Below are 13082 nucleotides of genomic sequence, written 5' to 3'. Positions count from 1 at the left end.
TCTACTAGAGCATGTCGATATGGACAAAGGATTCTGTATATTGACTGAATAATCATGATAACGATTAAAAGAATGATAAATGGCCCAGCTCTAACCCCTACTGCCAAATAGTTCAACTCTATAGCTCATTTGTACATGATATTTGGAAGGTTAAGGAAGTTTTCTTTTTGTTAACCACAACACACCGTTTGGTCATCTACTACTTATATCACAGACCATCATCCACCATGTTCTGTGATGGTGTTTCAAGCTGAAGTAGAGCTTCATTGTAACTATTCCAAGCACCAGATCAAGTAATATCATAGAAATAGGACAATAGTGCATTAAGTAAGAGAGGGAACTAAATAAAATGGATGCTGATTTATTTTGTCGCATAGCTTTTATAATCCTGTCAAACCACATCCACTGGCATCAATTGGGTCTCTAAATATAGAACTAAGGCCCATGTAAAAAAGCAATCTGCAAGATGATAAAAGTGCGCCGCTCCACAGCTCTATTTCCATAAGAGATGTAAGCTTTGTGCCAAGTTGATGTGACCCATTCCACAAATATGAAAATCAACACAGATAGAAATCTACAGTAATTATGTGGGAGAAGCCAAAATAGCATATTGACCTTTTTCCTAAATACAACCCAAATGTACTTTCCAGCTTTATCTATCTACAGTACTGCCACTTTCTGTTGCCTCCTCTTTGATTTCTACATTCCAGAATTCTGAGTTCATGAATTTTAATTGAACACATCTAATTCTGCTCTAAGGCATAAGAACGAATAGATTTGCATTATCCGTCTGTTGAGCAGCGCTCATTTTTACGAGGTCATCTGGAGAGCAAGCTGAGCTGGTTTGGTTGCTAGCGCTCTGCTTTAGAGCCCTGTTCCATTGGCCAAATTAAAGACATGACAAATAATCAGTCCGGAGATAATGAGAAGGTTGGTGATCAACTACTTGTCAAGGAATGTCCGGCTCCAACACATGATGCATCACTGAGGCTATTTGCCATTTCAAACAGGTTCTTCTGATATTTTGCGACCCTCTTAAAGTAATAGGTATTCAGCCATGCATATGAGCAATCGGTTTTGGTATAAGGACAGCAATCAGGAACTGAACCAACGACTCAGGCATTCCTAGCACCATGCTCCTACTGTACCAATTGAGTCACACAGGACCAGGTGTTGTCTCCTGTCCCTGAGACCACAACAGCAACATCAACGATGAGATCCAGATGCGACATCATGCTTGGCGTCACCATCAATGCCCCACTGCTAATAACATCCTAAAGCCCTCGGATGCCACTCCGCTGTTCCTTCCTTCCCTCTATTCTTGTGCAATCCAGTATCAATTAGCACCTCACTGGCAATAACAACGGGATCCGGAGGGCTGTCACTTAATTGAATGCCGTTACCATGGAAACTGCAGGTGGTGTCCAAAATGGCACCCTGCTTCCTTTATAGTACACTACTTTTGACCGGGGCCCATGTCAAAAGTAGCGCACTATATAGGGAAGAGGGTACCATTTGTGATACAGAGACTGCTATGGTGATGGCTCCCGGAGGCTTTTAGCGGAGCGGAGAGTGGAGGAGAGGAGACACCGCTGGTTCTTGCTGCAGGCAATCATGTTCCTGCCTAATGATTGTCAGCACTAATAATGTCATGAGATTGTCAAGTGTGAAACAGCAATGTCCTCTGAAGATGGCTCTAGTCTGTATTGCGTATGGCTCCTTCTGGTGCTGTATATTGTCTCCCATAATCACTTCTACCTGGACAGGCACTCTGTAGACTGTCGAGGAGAATGGAGAGGAGAATGAAAAGAGAAGAGAAGCATCAAGGGGTAGCACTTTACTGTAGGCCCCCTATGTATGCATTCATAAGACCTTTGTAACAGTTACATAAGATATCTGACATAGCCAGTCATAAACATTATGAACAGCGGATAAAGATGTCATGAAGCTGACAGGGGTGCTACAGTATTGATGGACTCTGTAGACTTGAGAGAAGAATTCAAAAATGGAAAGCAACATTTATTAACCTCGTGTCACCCTGAATTAGAGCATTTCTCGGTGCACGTTGGAGGCCTACAGTGCTTTCGGAAAGTTTTCAGACCCGTTGACTTTTTCCACAATTTGTTACGTTACAGCCTTATTCTAAAATGGATGAAATCGTCCCCCCCCCCCCGTCCCCGTCCCCTCATCAATCTTCACACAATACCCCATAATAAAACAGGTTTTTACACATTTTTGCTAATGTATACAAATAAAAATAGAGAAATATCACATTTACATAAGTATAAGTAGGTTGCAGAAATACTGATTTGAAATACTGAAATACTGAAATACTGATTTGATTTTGTTCCGATTGTAGATACATGTGGTCTATCCAAATCACAATTGCTTGATTGTTCAATTCAACAGCAAAGAAGTGGTGTCCTGTAGGCTATGCTTATTGTAACAGAGTAGAGAAAGGAACAAATCATGGAGCATAGAGTCATCCATTTTCTCTTTCATCATGTCCATCATCATGTCATCATCATCATGTCCAGTGAGCCCTAAATGAATATGTGCATGAGTGCTTTCCCCATAAATCAAGATTATAAAGACTACATACAATCACAGTTTAGTTCTACATTCCGCCCAGTGAGAAGGATGTGCTGCTACTTTGGCTACAGGCCATGTTAATACAGTAGTAGTCACAGCAACAAACAAGTTAATCAGCCAGGGAAAACCTCTGACATTCAACAGCAATGTTCATCATTTAATTGGCTTGGTTGTGTGGGCCATCATTTCCGTCGCTGGAAAACAAACAAGGCTTTCTGGTGCAGCGATGATTCTCTTATCTGTCACACAGACAGTGTGACACATCCAAAGGGGCCAGACTCTAATGTGCTGTTGCCAATGGTGGCATTACTGCTGAATATCAATGTGCATGTGAAAGCAATCACACCGCTTATTGAATCAGGTTGTCGGGGAAGGGGCTGGGGAGGATTCAGGGGCGTGGAGGGGGGGCATTGCCTGTTCATCGCTCTGAAAGGAGCACTTACACATCCTATACCGCCTCGGTAATGATCTTTTTCTCCCTTTCTCATTGTAAAAAACATACCATAATTGCTCAATTGAAAAATCGCCTCCCACGAGATACCTACCTACTACCCATGAATGACAAAATGTCAACTGAAGTGGATTACAGCTGTGTTTGTGCGTCATATCTAAATGCCAACAGTCTTTTGAGCGTAGTTCCCTGGAGGGGTATGGTCACTCTCCTCGCCTCCAGGCCTGGTCTTAGTCAACCTCATGGGGGCCCTTGATTGGGGGCAGGTGGCTAATGACTGGCTATGGCACTAATGGGGTACTAAGAGGCCTGATGGGAATAGAAAACCATATAAGGTGCATTCAATATTCAAAATCAAATTGTTATTTGTCACATGCGCCGAATAGAACAGGTGTAGACTTTACCGTGAAATGCTGACTTACGAGCCCTCAATCAACAACGCAAAGTTTTTAAAAACGTGAATAAACTAAAGGAAAAATAGTAACCCAATAAAGGCTATATACAAAGGTTATTGGTACCGAGTCAATGTCCAGGGGTACAGGTTAGTCTAGGTCAGTGGTTCCCAAACTTTTTATAGTCCCGTACCCCTTCAAACATACAACCTCCAGCTGCGTACCTCCTCTAGCACCAGGGTCAGTGCACTGTCAAATGTTGTTTTTTGCCATCATTGTAAGCCCGCCACACACAAGCACTATAAGATACATTTATTAAACATAACAATTTGTGTGAGTTTTTGTCACAACCCGGCTCGGGTGAAGTGCCAAAGAGCTCTTATAGGACCAGTGCACAAATAATAATAATTAATAATTATTTATTTAGCCATCTTACATATAAAACGTATTTGTTCATCAACAATTGTGAATAACTCACCGCAGGTTAACGAAAAGGGTGTGCTTGAAAGGATGCACTTAACTCTGCAATGTTGGGTTGTATTAGAGAGAGTCTCAGTCTTATATCATTTTCCACACACAGTCTGTGACTGTATTTAGTTTTCATGCTAGTGAGGGCCAAGAATCCACTCTCACATAGGTACATGGTTGCAAAGGGCATCAGTGTCTTAACAGTGTAATTTGCGAAGGCAAGAAACTCTGAGTGCAGTCCTATCCAGAAATCTGGCAGTGGCTTCTGATTCAATTCCGGACCGGAGAAATATAACTGGCTACACTAATGCTTGGAAAAAGAGCAGGTCGAGGTCCACCGCGCGCCCGACGCATCTGGAAAAGAGTTCCTACCTACACGTGTTTTTGTTTTATAGGGGCTGTGATTGCGCAATCGATACCATTCAAATCGTCATCACGTAAAGGCATCCAGGGGAAGACGTAAGCAGTGTCCGTATCCTGATAGCGTTCACAGTGGCCTTTAAACTGACTCCAGATCAGGGGCCAAAATGTGTGAAATCTGACTCCATGTCAGGGAAATTGCTGTAGAATGAGTTCTGTTCCACTCAGAGACAAAATTCCAACGCCTATAGAAACTAGAGAGTGTTTTCTATCAAATAATAGTAATAATATGCATATTGTACGAGCAAGAATTTAGTAGGAAGCCGTTTAATCTGTAATGCAATTATGCTAATGAGAAAACAGCACCCCCTGTAGTCGCAAGAAGTTAAGGAAATATTCAATGTCTGATTTGATATTTTTACCCATCTACCAATCACTGCCGTTCTTCGAGGCTTTCGAAATGCTCCCTGGTCTTTGTAGTTAAATCTGTGCGTGATATTCAGTTCTTGACTGAGGGACCTGACAGATATTGTATGTATGGGGGACAGAGGAAGGGTTAGTCATTCAAAAATCATGTCAACCCGTATGATTTCACATAGAGTGAGTCCATGTAACTTATTATGTGATTTGTTAAGCCAAATTCTATTCCTGAACTGATTTAGGGTTGCCTAAACAAAGCGGCTTGTCACGCCCTGGCCTTAGTATTCTTTGTTTTCTTTATTATTTTAGTTAGGTCAGGGTGTGACATGGGGAATGTTTGTGTTTTGTTGGTTTTGGGTGATTCTATGGTAAAGGGGTTGTTGGGTGTAGTATATGGGTTTGTGTTGAGTACATGTGTCTAGCGTTGTCTATGTATGTTTAGTTGTCTAGGAGAGTCTATGGTTACCTGAATGAGTTCCCAATTAGAGACAGCTGATTTCGGTTGTCTCTGATTGGGAGCCTTATTTAGGGTAGCCATAGGCTTTCATTGGTTGTGAGTAGTTGTCTATGTGATACGTTTGTAGCCAGTGTGTGCACATCGTTGTTTAGCTTCACGATCGTTTTCTTGTTTTGTTTAATGTTTAAGTGTTTTTGTTTCGTTTGCCTTCTTCTTCAATAAAAAGGAGATGGCTTATTTTCCTAAAGCTGCGTTTTGGTCCGTCAATCCTCCACACGATCGTGACAGAACTACTCACCAATACAGGACCAAGCGGCATGGAAAGCGGCAACAGGACCCACCTACACAGGATTCGTGGACATGGGAGGAGATACTGGATGGTAAGGGGCCGTGGGCACAACCTGGAGAATATCGCCTTCCTCATGAAGAGCTGGAGGCAGCTAAAGCCGAGAGGAGGCGATATGAGGAGGCAGCACGGAGACAAGGCTGGAAGCCCGTGAGTACAACCCAAAAATTTCTTGGGGGGGGCCTTAAAGGGAGTGTGGCGAAGTCAGGTAGGAAACCTGCGCCTACTCCCTGTACTTACCGTGGAGAGCGAGAGTACGGACAGGCTCCGTGTTACGCAGTAGAGCGCACGGTGTCTCCTGTACGCGTGCATAGCCCGGTTCGGTACATTTCAGCTCCACGTATCGGCCGGGCTAGACTGAGCGTTGAGCCGTATGTCATGAAGCCGGCCCAACGCATCTGGTCACCAGTGCGTCTCCTCGGGCCGGCGTACATGGCACCAGCCTTACGCATGGTGTCCCCGGTTCGCCTACATAGGCCGGTGCGGGTTATTCCACCTCCCCGCACTGGTCAGGCGACGGGGAGCATACAACCAGGTAAGGTTGGGCAGGCTCGGCGCTCAAGGGAGCCAGTACGCCTGCACGGTCTGGTATTTCCGGCGCCACTTCCCCGCCCCAACCCAGTACCACCAGTGCCTCCTCCACGCACTAGCCATATGGTGTGTGTCTCCAGCCCTTTACCACCAGTGCCTAAACCACGCACCAAGCCTCCTGTGTGTCCCCAGAGTCCTGTGCGTCTTGTTGCTGCTCCCCGCACTAGCCCTGAGATGCGTGTCCCCAGCCCGGTACCACCAGTCCCGGCACCACGCACCAGGTCTACAGTGCGCCTCAGCCGGCAGGAGTCTGCCGTCTGCACAGCGATGCCTGAACTGCCCGTCTCCCCAGCGCCATCTGAGCCATCCGTCTCCCCAGCGCCATCTGAGCCATCCGCCTCCCCAGCGCCATCTGAGCCATCCGTCTGCAATGAGCCTGCAAAGCCGCCCGTCTGCCATGAGCCGGCAAAGCCGCCCGTCTGCCATGAGCCTACTGAGCCGCCCGTCTGCCAGGAGCCGCTAGAGCCGCCCGCCAGACAGGAGCCGCTAGAGCCGCCCGCCAGACAGGAGCCGCTAGAGCCGCCCGTCAGACAGGATCTGCCAGAGCCGCCAATCAGACAGGATCTGCCAGAGCCGCCAATCAGACAGGATCTGCCAGAGCAGCCAGCCAGCCATGAGCAGCCAGATCCGTCAGCCAGCCATGAGCAGCCAGATCCGTCAGCTAGCCATGAGCAGCCAGATCCGTCAGCTAGCCATGAGCAGCCAGATCCGTCAGCTAGCCATGAGCAGCCAGATCCGTCAGCTAGCCATGAGCAGCCAGATCCGTCAGCTAGCCATGAGCAGCCAGATCCGTCAGCTAGCCATGAGCAGCCAGATCCGTCAGCCAGCCATGGGCCGTCCCTCAGTCCGGAGCTGCAGTCCCTCAGTCCGGAGCTGCAGTCCCTCAGTCCGGAGCTGCCCCTTATCCTGGTGCTGCCCCTTATCCTGGTGCTGCCCCTTATCCTGGTGCTGCCCCTTACCCTGGTACTGCCCCTTAGTTCGGAGCTGCCCCTGACCCTGGTACTGCCCCTTACCCTGGTACTGCCCCTTAGTCCGGAGCTGCCCCTTAGTCCGGAACTGCCCCTTAATGCAGTGGGGTTAATGTGGAGGGGGGTCATTTGGAGGAAGCTAAGGAGGCGGTTAGGGACTGTGGTGACGTGGGGACCACGACTAGAGCCGGAGCCGCCACCGTGGATGGAAGCCCACCCAGACCCTCCCCTAGACTGTGTAATGGTGCGCCCGGAGTTCGCACCTTAAGGGGGGGGTTATGTCACGCCCTGGCCTTAGTATTCTTTGTTTTCTTTATTATTTTAGTTAGGTCAGGGTGTGACATGGGGAATGTTTGTGTTTTGTTGGTTTTGGGTGATTCTATGGTAAAGGGGTTGTTGGGTGTAGTACATGGGTTTGTGTTGAGTACATGTGTCTAGCGTTGTCTATGTATGTTTAGTTGTCTAGGAAAGTCTATGGTTACCTGAATGAGTTCCCAATTAGAGACAGCTGATTTTTGTTGTCTCTGATTGGGAGCCTTATTTAGGGTAGCCATAGGCTTTCATTGGTTGTGAGTAGTTGTCTATGTGATACGTTTGTAGCCAGTGTGTGCACATCGTTATTTAGCTTCACGATCGTTTTCTTGTTTTGTTTATTTCGTAAGTGTGTTTGTTTCGTTTGCCTTCTTCATCAATAAAAAGGAGATGGCTTATTTTCCTAAAGCTGCGTTTTGGTCCATCAATCCTCCACACGATCGTGACACGGCTGAATACTTATGCAATATTTCAGTTATGTATTTTTTACAGAGTATTTTGTGTAGGTTGTTGGCAAAAAAGTACAATTAAATCCATTTTAATCCCACTTTGTAAGACAATAAAATGTGAAGAAATCCAACAGTTCTAAATATTCTTGCAAGGCACTGTATACAGTTAAAGTCGGAAGTTTACATACACTTAGGTTGGAGTCATTTAAAACCAGTTTTTCAACCACTCCACGAATATCTTGTTAACTTCTACCGACTCAGAAACCCGGATCCGGGAGCACCCCCACCTCCCCCACCAGTAAAAAAGCTGAATAGCATAGCTAGCATAGCGTCACAAGTAAATAGTAGCATCTAAATATCATTCAATCACAAGTCCAAGATACCAGATGAAAGATCCACTTCTTGTGAATCCAGCAATCATTTCTGATTTGTAAAATGTTTTACAGGGAAGACACAATATGTAAATCTATTAGCTAACCACGTTAGCAAAAGACACCATTTTTCTTTGTCCACCATTTTTTCTCTCCACCAGTAGCTATCACCAATTCGGCCAAATAAAGATATTGATAGCCACTAACCAAGAAAAAACCTAATCAGATGACAGTCTGATAACATATTTATTGTATAGGATAGGTTTTGTTAGAAAAATGTGCATATTTCAGGTAGATATCATAGTTTACAATTGCACCCACCATCACAACTCGACTAGAATAAATACAGAGAGCAACGTGTATTACCTAATTACTAATCATAAAACATTTCTTAAAAATACACAGCGTACAGTAATTGAAAGACACAGATCCTGTGAATCCAGACAATATTTCAGATTTTCTAAGTGTCTTACAGCGAAAACACATGATGACTGTCACGATATTCCATTCACTGAGCTCAATATAACATTGGTAGGTTTAGGCTACTTTTCCCTGTACCCATCATGAGGTTGCTAAAACCTAGCCTATGAATTAAAGTTTATAACGTACAGAATTTTGAGTAATCAAGGTGACAGACAGTGACACTTTCAGTACCGCCTTGCACACTCTTGCTAGCATCTAGCTGATTTAGGGAGTAATCATTAGTCCAACAGTTGGAAATATGAATTTCTATTGGACAGATGTAGGTATTTTTACCCCCGTTTTGTTCCGTTTCGTTCCATTTAATTCTATTTAAGAAACGTTTCTCAACAGAATTGGCGGAATGAATACACCCCTGATCACACGCAAACACAGTTCACTTTCATAGCAGCCACATAAAACAGCATGATCACTTTGCTCGTTGTATATATATAAATCCTTCTCGCAGCTATCTACGCGCTCTCCTCCTCTCACCTTTTCCCTTCGATTGTGGACTTCAGTGCATAACACATCAATTGTCTGTGACCAGGCGAAAAAACCTTTCCAAGTCAAACTTTCAATACATGACCGCTACACACAGCATACATCGTTGTCATATCATAGTCAGCATAGCTACTAGAACTAACGCGTTAGTAAACCCGCTAGCTACAATCATGCAGTACAGTGTACAGTCAGAAAGCAGTTTAGCAGTTACACCGGTGGGCCCCAGTGGCAATAAATTAATAAAACCAAAAGCTTACCTTGACTTGGAAGATTCCAGTGTTGCATAGCCATAGTAAGCTAGCTAGCATAGCATCCCTATCTGTTTGAGCTGGGTGTTTGAGTACGCTAAACTATCTAGCTGCGTTCACTAGCTAAGTGATTATCTATGCATAGTCACTTCACCCCCACCGACATGTACAAATTACCTCAACTAACCTGTACCCCCACACGCTGACTCGGTACCGGTACCCTCTGTATATAGCCTCGTTATTGTTATTCTCATTGTGTTACTTTTTATTATTAGTTTTTATTTTATTCTACTTGGTAAATATTTTAACTTCTTGAACTGCACTTTTGGTTAAGGGCTTGTAAGTAAGCATTTCACGGTAAAGTCTACACTTTCTGTATTCGCCGCATGTGACAAATAAAGTTTGGTTTGATTTGAAGTGAAGTGAAAGTAAAAAAATTCAACCAAATACTCTCTCTCTAATTATGAATAAATTAATTTGTTCAAAACTGCTCAACTATTGTCATTCTCTCTCTTTGAGTCAACTACTCACCACATTTTGTGCACCGCAGTGATAGCTAGCTGTAGCTTATGCTTTCAGTACTACATTAATTCTCTGATCTTTTGATTGAGTGGACAACATGTCAGTTCATGTTGCAAGAGCTCTGCTAGGTTGGAGGACGTCCTCCTTGTCATAATTACTGTGTAAGTCTATGGAAGGGGGTGAGAACCATGAGCCTCCTAGGTTTGGTATTGAAGTCAATGTACCCAGAGGAGGATGGAAGCTAGCTGTCCTCCGGTTACACCCTGGTGCTAACCTACAGAGTGCTGCTTAGGCTACTGTAGACCTTCATTGTAAAACAGTGTGTTTTAATAAATTATTTGGTGACATCAATATATTTGGTATAGTTTTATCTTAAAAGGATAACTTTTTTAATGTCTCACTATTTAGAATTGTATTAAATTCACTGAGTAGGATGGTCCTCCCCTTCCTACTCTGAGGAGCCTCAAATGCTATGAAGTTGTTCATGTTCTTAGCTTAATCCTTTGAAAATAGACACGTGAAAAAATTCTGGGGATGAGCATGCACATCTTCAATATGTACCCATTGTTCCTCTTTAGTGCATTTAACTTATGTCGCAAGTAAGAGCCCTAGGTGGCGAGCTGATACGATTCCAATTCTGGAAGGTTCAAACTACCCTCAGACTTATGAAGATGTAAAACTTTCCTTTGTATTCTATGAGTTTTATTAGCCCATATAAAGTCTGTTATTAAAGAATGTCTTCGGTGCGGTAAGTGGTATTACCAAGAATAAATATAAAAACTTTGGGAGCCATGCCATTCTGAAGAGGTTTATTCTACTTGTAAGATACAGTACATGGGAAGATTGTTCCATTTAATTAGATCTGCTTTCATATAGTTATGAGATAAAGTTATCTTAATATATTTGCTGTTTGTTGTCACGTATTAAGCATCCTATATGATAATGAGGGGTTGTCAAGCAAACCTATGTGGGTGGTATCTAACACACCATTGGTTGATCAATGCCATGGGGCGTTGGTGGAATGCATTTGACTTGTCTGAGTTCAGTATGACAGAACACGTTCAACGTTTAAAGGCCGTGTTTCACATTAGCACCCCCAAATGTTAATAAAATGCTTTGGTGTATTAGGTGTCAAGTTTATGGGAATGTTGCAGCAGTATGTAGGAGGGAGAGTCCTAGATGTGAGAAGTGTGCAGGAGGACATGAGACGAAGGAATGTGTCGTTTCGGTGGAGAAAGTTAGTTGTGGGAGTACCCATGGAGCTGGAGATCGGAGGTGTCCGGTGAGAGAAAAGCAGGTTGAGGTTGCTAGGGTCAGAGTAGTACAGAAAGTGTCATATGCTAAAGCAGTGAAGATAGTGGTAGAGGAATATGGGTACAGGGTGGTGGTAGAGGAAGATGGGAAGAGGGGATTCCTTTGAGTAGGCAGAGACTAATCAAATCAAATTGTATTGGTCACATACACATATTTAGCAGCTGTTATTGTGGGTGTAGCAAAATGCTTGTGTTCTTAGCTCCAACAGTGCAGTAGTATCGAACAATTCACAACAATACACACAAATCTAAAAGTAAAAAAATGGAATTAAGAAATATATAAATATTGGGACAAGCAATGTCGGAGTGGCGTTGACTAGAATACAGTAGAATAGAATACAGTATATACATATGAGATGAGTAAAGCAGTATACAGTGGGGAGAACAAGTATTTGAAACACTGCCGATTTTGCAGGATTTCCTACTTACAAAGCATGTAGAGGTCTGTAATTTTTATCATAGGTACACTTCAACTGTGAGAGACGGAATCTAAAACAAAAATCCAGAAAATCACATTGTATGATTTTTAAGTAATTCATTTGCAATTTATTGCATGACATAAGTATTTGATCACCTACCAACCAGTAAGAATTCCGACTCTCACAGACCTGTTAGTTTTTCTTTAAGAAGCCCTCCTGTTCTCAACTCATTACCTGTATTAACCTGTTGAGGACAGAAGGCGCTGTTTTCACTTTGGGGGAAAATCGTGCCCAATTTAAACGGCCTCGTACTCAATTCTTGCTCGTACAATATGCATATTATTATTACTATTGGATAGAAAACACTCTCTAGTTTCTAAAACCGTTTGAATTATATCTGTGAGTAAAACAGAACTCCTTTTGCAGCAAACTTCCTGACAGGAAGTGGAAGATCTGAAATCGATGCACTGTTCTAGGGGCTGCCTATTAAAGTCCTTGATATTTATTAGTTTAGATGCACTTCATACGTCTTCCACTAGATGTCGACAAGCAGTGAGAGAAGAAATTGAGTGTGTAAGTTGATCTGGGCTCGAATAATAGCTCTTGGCATGACGTGTCACCAGTTTACATCAAACAGTTTGCATTGACTTCTCTCCCCGTAGGAATACATTGCCTGCACCCCTAAATTCAACCTGAAGCCTATGTAGGTTATTAATGCCTTATGAACCTGTATTTGATGACAGCTCATCCGGCCACTATGAGGTCTAACTGTGTTGATTCTAAGATTCCTGGACCAACCGGAAGTGGTTAAATTCACCCTAAATCACTGCATTCAACCCTATGTAGATCAGTCAATTCTTAACGTATAGACTTTAAACTCAGGATTCTGTAAAAGCCTACCCCAGTGAGGATATGTGTTCACATTCAGCTTCCTGTGCCAACCGGAAGAGCCTTAAATTGGGGTGTTAGGGGCTGTTTCGAAGGGTTAAAAAAGTCACATCTTTCCAAAACTTCATATGTGTGACTAGGTACCCCTCATGAACTGTAAATCAGTCATTTTTCTCAACAGATGTCAAAGAAAAACCTCTCACACGCACACACACACACACATAAAGGATGGAGTGACAGTGCAGGGCTTAAAGACACACAGAGCCTGCAATGGCATTACCATAATCTCAGGCCGTGCCGAGTTCAACGAGATGCCCCGCTTGACCGTAACTCGCTCGGTCTAAGCTCAGCGACCGTGAAAAAAGTAGGCCCAAAATGAAGCCTGGCCCTACATTTCAATTGGTTTTGGGTGACAGCGAGAGAACCGTTAGGGTTAGAAGCACAATTCGACCTCAGGAACATTCCTGAGGTCCTCCCGATCTGTGCAAGCCTAACCATGACCATGTGGCATTAACCCTTAACAGTGAAAAGAAGGTGTTTACATCAAACAGT

The sequence above is a fragment of the Salvelinus fontinalis genome, chromosome 22 (assembly GCF_029448725.1).
Source record: "Salvelinus fontinalis isolate EN_2023a chromosome 22, ASM2944872v1, whole genome shotgun sequence".
Taxonomy (NCBI): domain Eukaryota; kingdom Metazoa; phylum Chordata; class Actinopteri; order Salmoniformes; family Salmonidae; genus Salvelinus; species Salvelinus fontinalis.
The sequence above is the reverse complement of the archived record's forward strand: the minus strand, read 5'-3'. Positions refer to the sequence as shown.